The sequence below is a fragment of the Carlito syrichta genome, unplaced genomic scaffold (genome assembly GCF_000164805.1).
Source record: "Carlito syrichta isolate Samal-C Ts95f unplaced genomic scaffold, Tarsius_syrichta-2.0.1 Scaffold302333, whole genome shotgun sequence".
Taxonomy (NCBI): domain Eukaryota; kingdom Metazoa; phylum Chordata; class Mammalia; order Primates; family Tarsiidae; genus Carlito; species Carlito syrichta.
Window position 1 is genome coordinate 541306 of NW_007246429.1, and position 11811 is coordinate 553116.

The following is an 11811-nucleotide window of genomic DNA, read 5'->3' on the forward strand; positions in this document are numbered from 1 at the left end:
ACTGCAGCCTCGACCTGCTGGGCTCCAGCGATCCTTCCACTCAGCCCTCCATAGAATACCTTTTTAAGTGTAGCAATAGATAACTGATTTAGCACTGTACAAGAAATTCGTACATCAGTTGGAACTTGAAACAAATGAATTCTGAAGCCCTGTTTAGCCCAGAATTTACAGTTTTCTGACAATACTTTATAGGGAAAAAAGTGGAGTTAGACTCAGCTCTTGGACATCCTTAAGATATATCTGCCTCTTTCCTCTAGCTAATTTTAACATTCCTCCAGACCAGCGGACAGCCAAATGTTACTGGCTACCTGGACAGGACCCAAGGCTGGTTTTGGAAAGATGTCATCCCATCATAGATTTTGTCACTTATGTGTTGCTGTGGAGCCCCTACTGAATAATTCTCCAGACTCTGAGAATAGACAGTCTCATTACATTTTTAAAAATATCACCAAGGATAAATACATAAACCAAATGCTTATATGTAAGTAATACTTCATATATTTATGTATATATTTATGTGTGTATATATACACCTCTATATGCATGTATGCATGCAAACAAAGAACTCATATATATATATATATACACACATACACACACACATAAAATAATCTATATAGACCTGATTTTCTAGGAATTGGACATTTCTAAAAGTCAATGCAGAGGACAAAATTCAGTTCAAGAGCTGGACAAATACTACCAGACAAACTTAAGCCTCTGCTACTGCCTCATTAACTAATTTCTTAACAGTTCTACTTGGAGGAGAAGAGTAGTCATTAAAGAATTTTGGGGTCCTATGAGCATCACTATCACCGTGGGAACCTATCAAAATTTGTGTATAATTTTTCTGACTGATAAATATTCTGATGAACACCTATTTAATGCTTGTCATTGTACAAAAGACCTTCTCGTATGTGGGAGGTCCAAGACCCCCTGTGGATGCCTGGAACCATGAATTGTACTAGACCCTTTATATACTATACTTTTTTCTATACATATATAACTATGATAAAGTTTATTTCATAAATAGGCACAGTAGGAATTAACAACAATAACAATAATAAAATAGAACAATTATTACAATATGCTGTAATTTATTATGTGGATATGGTTTCCTCTCTTTCAAAATATCTTATTGTACTGAACTCCCCTATTTTTAGATTGTGGGTAACTGAAACCACAGAAAGTGAAACCACAGATAATGGGGGAGCTACTGTACTAGGTACCACAGAAGGATATGCAGACTACCTCTGTGCCTTCACTTCCCCTTTAAGTGGAGTGCTCCCAGCCACTCCCAACAAAACCCATCCTGTTCTGATATCACTTCTCTGAAAAACATCTGAACTTGTCTTCCAATTTGAATTGGAACTCTTCTCTGTGCTTCCAGAGACCTTCCTTATTCTGCTCTCATGACACATCTCATCTTTGCATGGTCCTACGGTTATAGAAATCTCAGCATTTTCCCATAGACTCTGAGTTCACTGAGTGCAGAGACTGCCTTATTTATAAACATAGGAGTATTCTACTCTTAGTACATATGCTGAAATACAGTAGATTTCAACAAATATCTCTTGAATGGTGAAGAAAAGGGCTTTGTGGCCCTATAGTCCAGTAGCTAAGGGGTGGAGTAAAGGCTTCAAATATTTTGTGAATCACATTAAAAAGAGGAGCCTTCCTGGATTTGTTGTGAGTGTGTTGTTGGGAATGCTTTTCAGGGCACCTCACAATGGCCCTCTAATGAAGACCCAAATGACAGGCTTTGCCCAGAATTCAGCATTGGAGTGGTGCTCACCTTGAAAATCTTGTTTGTTTTTGCTGTGTAGGCACCAAGAACCTTCTCACTATTTCTCTTTCCTTTTGCACATTGGTGACTGCATAGAGTCAGTTTTGTGATTCTTTTGTAACACATGTATAAGAGTATGTGGAATTCATCTGTGTACTGAACTCTAGTCCTGGATCCATATTACAGTTTTTTTTTTTTTAACTGTTTACAATTTTTTTTAGTTTGAAATTTTCAAATATAACTCTTAAAAGTTCTTCATAATTCCTTATAATCATTCTTCATAATTCCTTGTAATTCTTCAAAAAGAATTCCTCAGAATCCTCTTAATCACTCCATAATCAAATTTCACATGTCATCTCAAATATGTCTTCTTGTAGTTGACTTGATTCAATTAGGATCCAAAGAAGCTTCACATAACACGTTTGGTTGTACACCTCAATTCTTCCTTTAATTTGTAATAGTCCTTTCTCCCATTTTTCTCCTTTACCATTTATTTGGAAATAAAATAAACTGTCTTGTAGAATTTTCCACATTCTGGACTTTGCTGATAGCATCCCTGTGGTATTGTTAGAGATGTTCCCTCATACTTTATTTTCCTCTTGATTACTTAGAAAGCTGCTCAGATTTGGATTTAATTTTGTTGGTATGAATATTGCATAGATCATGTTGTACTCCTGTGGCATCACATTAGGAGGCACATAATATCTGATTGTCTTTATTTTTGTGATTGATCAGAGGAACCATGTGATATTAGCCTGACTCGTTCACCAAAAATTCTTCACCACATTTCAACTAATGAGTTTAACAGATTTAGATACATTTTGTCTTCATCATTATTTAATTAGAGACTGAAAAATGGTGATATTCTGATCCTATTATTCTTTTTTCTTTCATTAGCTATAATTCTTCTATAAAGGATAACTTCAACTATTATTTGGTTTCCACAAAATGCAGCTTACATAAGAAAGTCAAGATAAATACTTTCTTTTGTCTATTTTTGAACTAATTAGTTGATTCTCTTTTGTTTAAAATATCATTATTGATTAATGGATTTTTTTTAGCTGATTTGATGTGTTTCAATCCATTGCAGTCATTACTCTTTTTGATGATTCAATTGTTTTATTTTTGGTCAGTGAAAGCTTCCTCAAGTTAGTTTCATTTGCCTTTTGTTTTTTGACATGACCCCAGGAATCTTTGATATCTGTATAATAAAATATTCTGAGTTCATTTTATACATTATTGACTAGATATGAAACAGTTATTTCTTCAGGGAGTTCCAACTCACTTTTGATGGAAAATGGTATTTAGAATTAGAATTTAGGTGCCAGGGGTACTCATTGATACTGGATTGACGACTTATTTCTTCCAGGTATGTGTAATAGACAAAGTTAAGAAGTTCATAATTTTCATTGACAGTAGAATTCTATCATGGCATAATACTTATATTTTCAGTCCAAATTTTATATTATAGGAATTTTTATTAACTTTCTTAGATTTTATGTATTTTAAATCTCTTTATGAGTACCATGAAAATCTTGGCTCCCGGTGACATTAGTGCAAAGAATAATAGAATGTATTATTTGCTCTATGTATTCAAAATAAAAATAACAACACTGAGATTACTCCCCATCCCTGCATTCCAACCTTCTTGGGATGTATGGAAGCACAATTAAATTGTTATGTTTTAAAGTCACTTGAAATAATTCGCCTCTGAGTAATCAGTTCACAAATTTTATAAAGTTAGGTTTATTTGTTGTCAAGTTTTAAGGATTTTTAAATTTCAATTTTTTATTTGATAATTATGTAAGGTATGACATGAACCCAAGATAAAAACAACATATCAAAACATATTTAGAAATATCTATCTTTTACTTCTATCCCCTTCACACCTTGTTCCCTCCTTCCCTGATGAGCAATAACATTCTTTAGATTTTCATTTATCATTCAATTTATTTTTAATATATTTAAATATGTATCTTTCATCCTTAGATGAAAGGCAGAATCCCTATATAGTTTTGCCCCTTGTTTTTTTTTCATTTCTTTTTTTAGTTAAGAGACTATCCTGAATATCAGTCTATAACAGCTTTGTTCATCTCTGTAGTCCTCCATTGGGTGGTGTTCCATATTGAATTCCTTTAATACTCTACTGTAAGTTGTTTCTAGTTCTGACTGCTACAAATAACATTGTACTGAAAAGCCTTTTGTAGACGTCATTCTCTATTTTTTGCCACTGTATCTTAGGCATAGATTTCCAGACGTGCGATTGCTGATTCAAAAGGAAATGCACATATTATTTTGTTAGCTCTTTTTGACTGTCTTAAAATATAGAAATATTATATTCTATACATCCTTAAAAGCTACTTTAAATTATTTTTAAAGAAAGATGAGGTATAAATTAATTTTAACTTTTATTATCATAATAATGCCTTATGAAGCAGTAAGTAGAATACATTTATAATATATCTTTTACAGGCATAAGACTTTGTTGTGGAAGTTACTATTAGTTGAGGATTGTCCACAAATTTCCTCTGTGCCCAGCCCACCAAAGTGAATGCAATTGCCAGATTAAACTTCCCTTGATCTTCCCTATGCTTTCCCATCCCTCACTCTGTAAATTTGTTATTTCCAGACCAATCCCTAATCTTTTGTAACAATTGGTGAAGAAGGGTTTTAAGGCAGAAAAAAATGATTTATGGAAAAAGATGGAGAATTGGGAGTTGAGAAAAGTGGAAGCAACAAAAACTGTGTCAGAGATGTAGAGGCTGCAAATAGGTGCTAGAGGACACAGAAGGTAAGAACAGAGAGAAAGAAAAATAGGATGAGAAATGTTGCTACAGCTTGTGAATTCGATCCACTTTTGTCTCCTTTTGCAAAAGCAAGTTAATACAATTCTTCTATAATTACTTTTCTGGCTCTTATACTGGACCTCTGGAACATGACACTGAGTAGAAAGTGATCTGTGTGGACTGTAGCTTCAACAGGGCATCAAATCTTCATAATGAAATGCCTAGGAGTTTACAGATAATACGATGAGATTTAAATTGACTGTCAGTATGAAATAAGCTATGTATGAATTGATATATGTGTTCTAACCTATCTACTAACTGAAGCCCATCCATATTCCTACAATGGTATGTCTTTTTCTAGTTATAAGCAGAATTAAGGCAAGACTGAGTCATACCAGATTTTCACTTACATCCTAGTGCTTGAATCCAGGTCTTCTGGAATAAGATGACATGAATCACTGGCAAAATGTCTTAAAAAAAAAAAGAAAAGCAACAGAGAATAAACTCTGACTCTAAGCAAAGCTAATGCATTAGCTAAATAGAATAGTTTAGGGCATCTAAGTGCTAGCAAGTATGGCTGCCATCTCAGAAGAGACTAAGATCAGGTTACCCTAGATCAAAGCCCAAGGGCAGCTACATTCTGCCTTGCACAAAATTCATTCACTGGAAAGGAACCCTTTAGGCCTGGTCCCTGATGGTCTTGAGGGCTGAGTGGAAACCCATTCCCTGAGGGAAGGACCTTATACTTGATTTAGTTTATCTCTGTCTGTGGGGGTTGAATTCGGGATTCTTTCCTCCAGAGAAGATTTGAGCTTGTGTTTGCCGCAGCCTAGGGAAGTTATGGACCTGCAATTCCTTCAGACTCTGTCCTTGGATTAGGCTTAACCTAGAAACCTGAATTGATTCGACTATCCCTCTGCCTGTTAGGGTGGGAGTAATACTCGGCTGCCCTCCCTTGATACCAATAAATCAAAGGGACAGGGAACTGGTAGAAAGAGTTTTATTTCTGAATTCAAATCCAGGGAGCAGAGCCGGGCTTTTGGCCTCTTTAAAGTGGTTCTACTCAACCTTCAAGTTTAACAGTTCATCTTTACAAGTTCAGGGTAGTTGATACTGATACATTGGCTATGTGACTAGCAGAGCATTGTGTAGAACCAAAGTTACAGCCGCATTTTGTCAATAATGATATTTTATGGTCCACATTTCCTGATGCCAGTTACCAGAGGTATCTCACAGCCTTTTTTTTTTTTTGAGCTGGTCTCACTCCGTCGCCTAGGCTGGAGTTTGGTAGTATGCTCACAGCCACCCCAGTGTCGACCTGCTGGGCTCCAGCCATCCTTCCACCTCAGACTTCCAAGTAGCCGGAACTACAGGTGTGCGCTACCATGCCTGTCTAATTTTTTGATTTATTGTAGAGACACGGTCTTGCCAAGTTGCCCGGGCAGGTCTTGAACTCACAGGCTCAGGCAATCCACTTGCCTCAGCCTCCCAAAGCACTGGGATTGCAGGCTGAGTTACCAATCTGGCCTCTCACAACTTTTTATCAGTAACACCTGGGAGAAGCATGAATCAATCTTGCCATAGAGTTAAGAGAATTAACAGGGCCTAAGATATCATATTAACATCATATTAATAATTAACATTGTTACATTGTTATATGAAAAAGCTATACAAATGACAAGACTTATGATTACACTGATACAAAAGTCATTCAAATCACAAGACTTATGACTACATTGATACAAAAGTCATACAAATCACAAAACTTATATTATCTTGGTATTGTGTTATTCAAACCTATGACTCCTAAGGAAAGGGAGTAAATAGGATTTTACATCTCTCAATTATTTTGGTACAGTCTGCAGGGAAGTTAAGTGTTCTTTGAAGTTACTTACTAGGAATGCACAGGAGACAGGGGAAGGCACTTTTGTTAGCTCTCAGGAATGCACAGGAATGCTTGAACCCTTGCCATACCTTTCTCTAGGGGCTGTGGCAATATGGACAGACATTAGTGGATCTCTATATCATGCCCAAAGTTCAGCTCTGGGCATTTACCCTGAAAGCGACTTCCTCTTTTTACTGCTCACGGCTGAAGTTTCAGTTCAAAATTTAAAAACGAAAGGCAAAAAATTCCATATATTTATGTCATTCATTCTCACAAAATCTCTGTGAAGTAGAAATAATCACCTGCCTCCTCCCATCAGCCAAAGGAGGAAATAAGGCATTAAAGGATGCAAACTGCTTCAAAGTTACAGCCCCAGTTAAGTGATGGAGTCAACCTTAGCTGCCTCAGTCCAAAGTGAATGGTTTTTAACCACTGTACTTTCCTGCCAAGTCCTCTCTTCAACAGGGCATCAAATCTTCATAATGAAATGCCTAGGAGTTTACAGATAATACGATGAGATTTAAATTGACTGTCAGTATGAAATAAGCTATGTATGAATTGATATATGTGTTCTAACCTATCTACTAACTGAAGACAAAAGTGGATCGAATTCACAAGCTGTATAGTCTCTGGGGTGGACTATAGCTGTGCACTGCTGTTTCTCTTCATTTTAATTCACTCTTTGGGCTCCCAACCATCTCTTTAAAACATGACTGTCTAAGATGGCATAAAGCTAGCCATCCTTGATACACCATTGCCCTATTTCTCACCAAACTGTGGAAAAACACATTTTGCCACAGTACTGGGAATTAAGGATGTCAACAGACCATCTGCCAGTGTCTGGGAAATTTTCCACTAGGTAAAAGGTTAAAATGAGTTACATGGGTTTTAGGTTTCAAAGACATACTTATGAAGAATCTGCCTCCTTTCTCTCTCCAACTCCATTTCTTTTTTCTGCAGCTCTTTTGTCTCTGCCCCTCAGGCTTTTTCTTTCTTTCTCTCTCTTCTTTCTTCTCCTTTACTTGCCCTCCCTCCCTCTGTGATTTATTTTTCCTTTATCCCTTTCAGTTTAGGTAGTCCTTGCTAAGGATGACATGGTTGACAACCTTAAGTCTTCCCCTTGTTCTTCATTCCATGTCATGGAGGGAGTGGTGGGGTCTGTAGTTATAGGCCCTCTCAGCTGCTGACCCTCCTGAGGGAAATCTCTCTTCATATGGCTTCCTCCCTTGCAGCATTTGAGTTTGTGTCTTACATCAGCATTCCCTTGGCTCCATGTTCACCTGTTGAGGCTTGTTTAAGAAGGTGAAGTGCACCAGTTGTTTAGCAGTGAAGCCACCCTTTGTTGCATCAAAAGTTGCCCTTGGTTGAGTTTCCTGGAAACAGACTCTAGGATGATAAGTTGCATGCAAAGTTCCTGGGAAGTACTCTTGGGGGTTACACACGTAGGGAGGTGAAGAAGGCGCAGACAAGAAATCGACATACATAATGGCTGCAACTGAGCCTCAGTGTATCTTGTGGGCAGTTTGGGAACTGAGATAGTCCTTCAGAATTGTCCCAAGTCAAGATGAAGGGACAGGTCTTTGAATCCGTCAGTCATCGTGATGGGGAATTCTCAGGGAGTCATTAGCAGCCAGTATTCCCAGCTGAGGGATGAAGGCATTGATAGAACAGAGGGGATCTAGGTGACATTTGGAGTGATATCCAGAGGGTATGCATAATATGAGTGTTATGTCTTCACCCACCTAGTATATTTGTTCCTTTGCAGCCATGATGATGAATGAGACACAGGTTAATCAGACATGAATTTGGCCTTCATACAAGATACAAAGAGATAATGATCAAAATAATAAATAAATAAATAAAAACACAAGAAAGGAGGGAAATCATCCTTAGTGGACAATCTAGGAAGCTTCCCTAAGTAGGTAACTGAGCTGGATCTGAAGGAGAGATCAGAGTTTGAAGGGTAGAGATTAGGGGCAGGGCAGCAATATAGACAGAGGTCATCTTTGTGAAGTACAGTTGACCCTCTATAGATGATCATAGATGGGTTTCACATCTATGGATTCAATCAACCTTGGGTAAAATATGTAGTTAAGTCTACAATGTTTGGTCTGTACTGAAAGCATAGAGAGTTTTTCCCTGTTATTATTCCCTAAGCAATACATATAATAACTATTTACATGATACTTGCATTGTGTTAGGTATTATGAATAATCTAGAGATAATTTAAAGTATACAAGAGAATGTGTGTAGGTGATACACAAATACTACACCATTCTATTTCAGAGATTTGAGTGTCTGCAGATTTTGATATCGGCAGAGGGTCCTGGAACAAATTCCTCATGAATATTAAGGGATAACTGTCCTCTGAAGTCTGTACAGGCCTCCGAGCTCCAGAGTATTGCGATTCCTTAAAATAAATATTCCTTGAAGGCCTAGATTAAAGCATAGAGAGTGTAGAATGGAGTGGAATTAAAACCCAAATGACCTTGCCCTGATGGTGTTTTCATGTGTTAATACCTCAAAGATGGTGGGAAGCTGCTGGTGTGGAAGCATTCCCTGGAGACATTTCTACTTTCCCCCATGACTTTAGCATCTTGTATTTAATGGAAGTTTGGTTACAGAGTCATTTTCTGAGTCTTATGTTTTCAGATGAGGCTGAAAAAGTTCTAAGGATTGTAACAGCGGTTGCCTTTAAATATCTGAAGGGTGCCATGAAGTTAGAGAGTTGATAACATTTAGTCAATGTGGGTCCAAAAAGCAAACCAAGTCACTGAATAGATGAAATAGAAAAATAGGTGGCTCACCTCATTGAAAGAAAGAACTGAATGAAAGACAGTGCTTTGTCAAAATCCAGGAGGTTATGAAATACTAAGTAATTATAGGAGGAGGTATTCAAGCATAAGCTGGAAATGTGGAGAAGATTATAGAAGATTCCTTCATTGGAATGAGTAGTTGACCTAGATAATCTTTAAAGCTCATTTTAGGTCAGAAATAATATAATAACTACTAACATTTATTCAACATTTACTATAGTAAATATTAGTCTAAGAACTCTGACATACTACACCATTTAATCCCTATAGGTTTATAAAGTGGCTACCATTAATTTCACAGATGGGAAATTGAGACCTAGAAAAATAAGTCATTTGGTCAATTGTTACACAATCAGTTAGCAGTGAAGCCAGGATTTGAATGCTGACAGGCTGATTCCAGAATTCACTGTCTTCATCTCTCTTGTAAGATCAGTGTCCAAACCTGTGTCATCATGGCACAACAGATGTGATACCAAGATAATCAGTGGAAAAAGCCCAGGAAAAACAGTGATGGACTCATGCGTTAGCAAATTTTCCCTCCACTTGGTGAATTACTTAGTTCACTACTCTATGAAATGTCTGCAAATATCATTACCCAAGGGACACATCACTGCCTTTTTCCACAGAGTGAGAATGAGATAATCATGCCCTTGACAGTCAGTTTCTAAGTAGCAGGTTACTTAGCATGTAGAGAGTAAATTTGGAGATGTGCCCCTTTGCTTCTTTTGTGAAGTTAGAGGGCATGATGAACATGTGACATAGTTTTCCAATCTGATTGCAGGGTTCCTGAGGGCAGGACGTATAGCTGTGCTTCTTAGGGTACAACAGATCTCTCCGTGCCCCCTGCAAGTCACCCTGGGTTCACAAGCAGCAGCACTAAGTCCATGCAGTTCTGGCAGACACATTCCCTGCTCTTAAGGAGCTTGTGAACCAAGGAATTGTTGTCACAGTCACAACTTACTCATTCACAAAATATATGGCAAATGTAATAGAAGTACCAGAAAGGGTTTTTAGTGGCCTAGAAGAGAGAGTGTATTCCTACAGGATCAGCGGAAGAATCTTCCCAGTGTAGGGAGGATTTTATTTCATTCATTCAACTTCAACTTTCTTTGATGCTTTACTTGATGCTGGGATTGTATCAGTGAGTAAACCAGATGTGGGCCTCTGAGAGCTTACCTTTTCTTAGGGTAGACAAATAATTAATCCTGCCATTACATTGCCTATTGGTTAAGAGAGTGGATGCTGCCATCAGGCTGCCAAGGTTCAAATCCTCCTTTTAATCTCTTGCTGGCCAGGTGACCCAGGGCAAGTTATTGAATTACTTCAAGGTTTATTTGAGTCACACATGAAAGGTGGGAAAACAAGAAACTATTTCACAGAGTTGATATGAGAAGACAATAAAAACTCTTAGCATATATAGGCAGGGGAACATAGTACCTCTTAATCATACTAGATGCCAGTTCCTTTCAGAAGCATGGGTCTCAGAAGTCTGAAATACAATTCAGTCAAACAATGACAAGAAGTTCAAAGAAAATAGTAAAGGTATTGCCTAAACTGTAAAGGGTGCCAAAGTTCTTAGACAGTCAGCCATGGGTTAGCTGCCCTGGAAGGCAACACTGGGGTTTGTATGACTCAGTCATTGACTCTGGTGCAGATTTGGCCTGTCTGGGCTGGAGTGTTTATCTGATTGGGCTTTCTGAACTCATTCCCCTTGGGGACTCAGATAAGGGGGCTTTATGTCCCTTGGCCTTCTACTTGGTGTGAAAGCCATTTCCCTCCGTGCAGGGTTTACCAGGTCTCCCTGAGCAGAGGCTTGGCTCCTAGAAGTTGACATAGGGGAAGTGCAGCTCTTGGTGCTGCTGTGCTAGAAAACCTGTAGTAAGACTGACCTCACACTTCACCTGCTGGCTGGTCTCCCTGTCCAGGGACATTGCCAGTTCTAGCCTTGGGACTTACTTTCCTATATCTCTTCCAGGTTGTGTCTGGCATCTTGCCACCCTAGTCTTGAAGTAGGTGGGGCCTATACCTATCTCAAGGGAAGAACCTGCCTCCGGGGTGAGTAGATGGGGGTTCTCTCTCCATGGAGCTTCTCTCCCTCATTTGTACAAAAGTTAATCTTGGGTCCCAGGACAGAAAATATCTGCTCTGGGACATCAAAGAGACAAAGTGGAGTTTGAGGAGTCCTTTACCTCTCTTCTCCTGAATCACTTAGATCCTTGAAAGGTCAACATGGGATTCCAAGATAAAGTGAGAGCAGTTTTTGGTAAAGCAGTGGACTCAACAACGAATGTGAGTACAGTGAAGGATGCACCTGGTTGTTCCACTATCTTTTGTCCTGTTTGCATGCTGTACATGACCCTCTGATTTCATTCACTTATGTCAAATATTGCAACCCAAACATTACATAAAAGCTTCCAAATTACCCTCCAAACAAAAGCCAGTCAAAAGTCAGGCCTTGGAAATATGAAAATGGGAGGGTAAATCTTCCCTATTTTTTTTTCACTACATTCAAAAGCCACCTTTCAATAATTAATTTCTTGT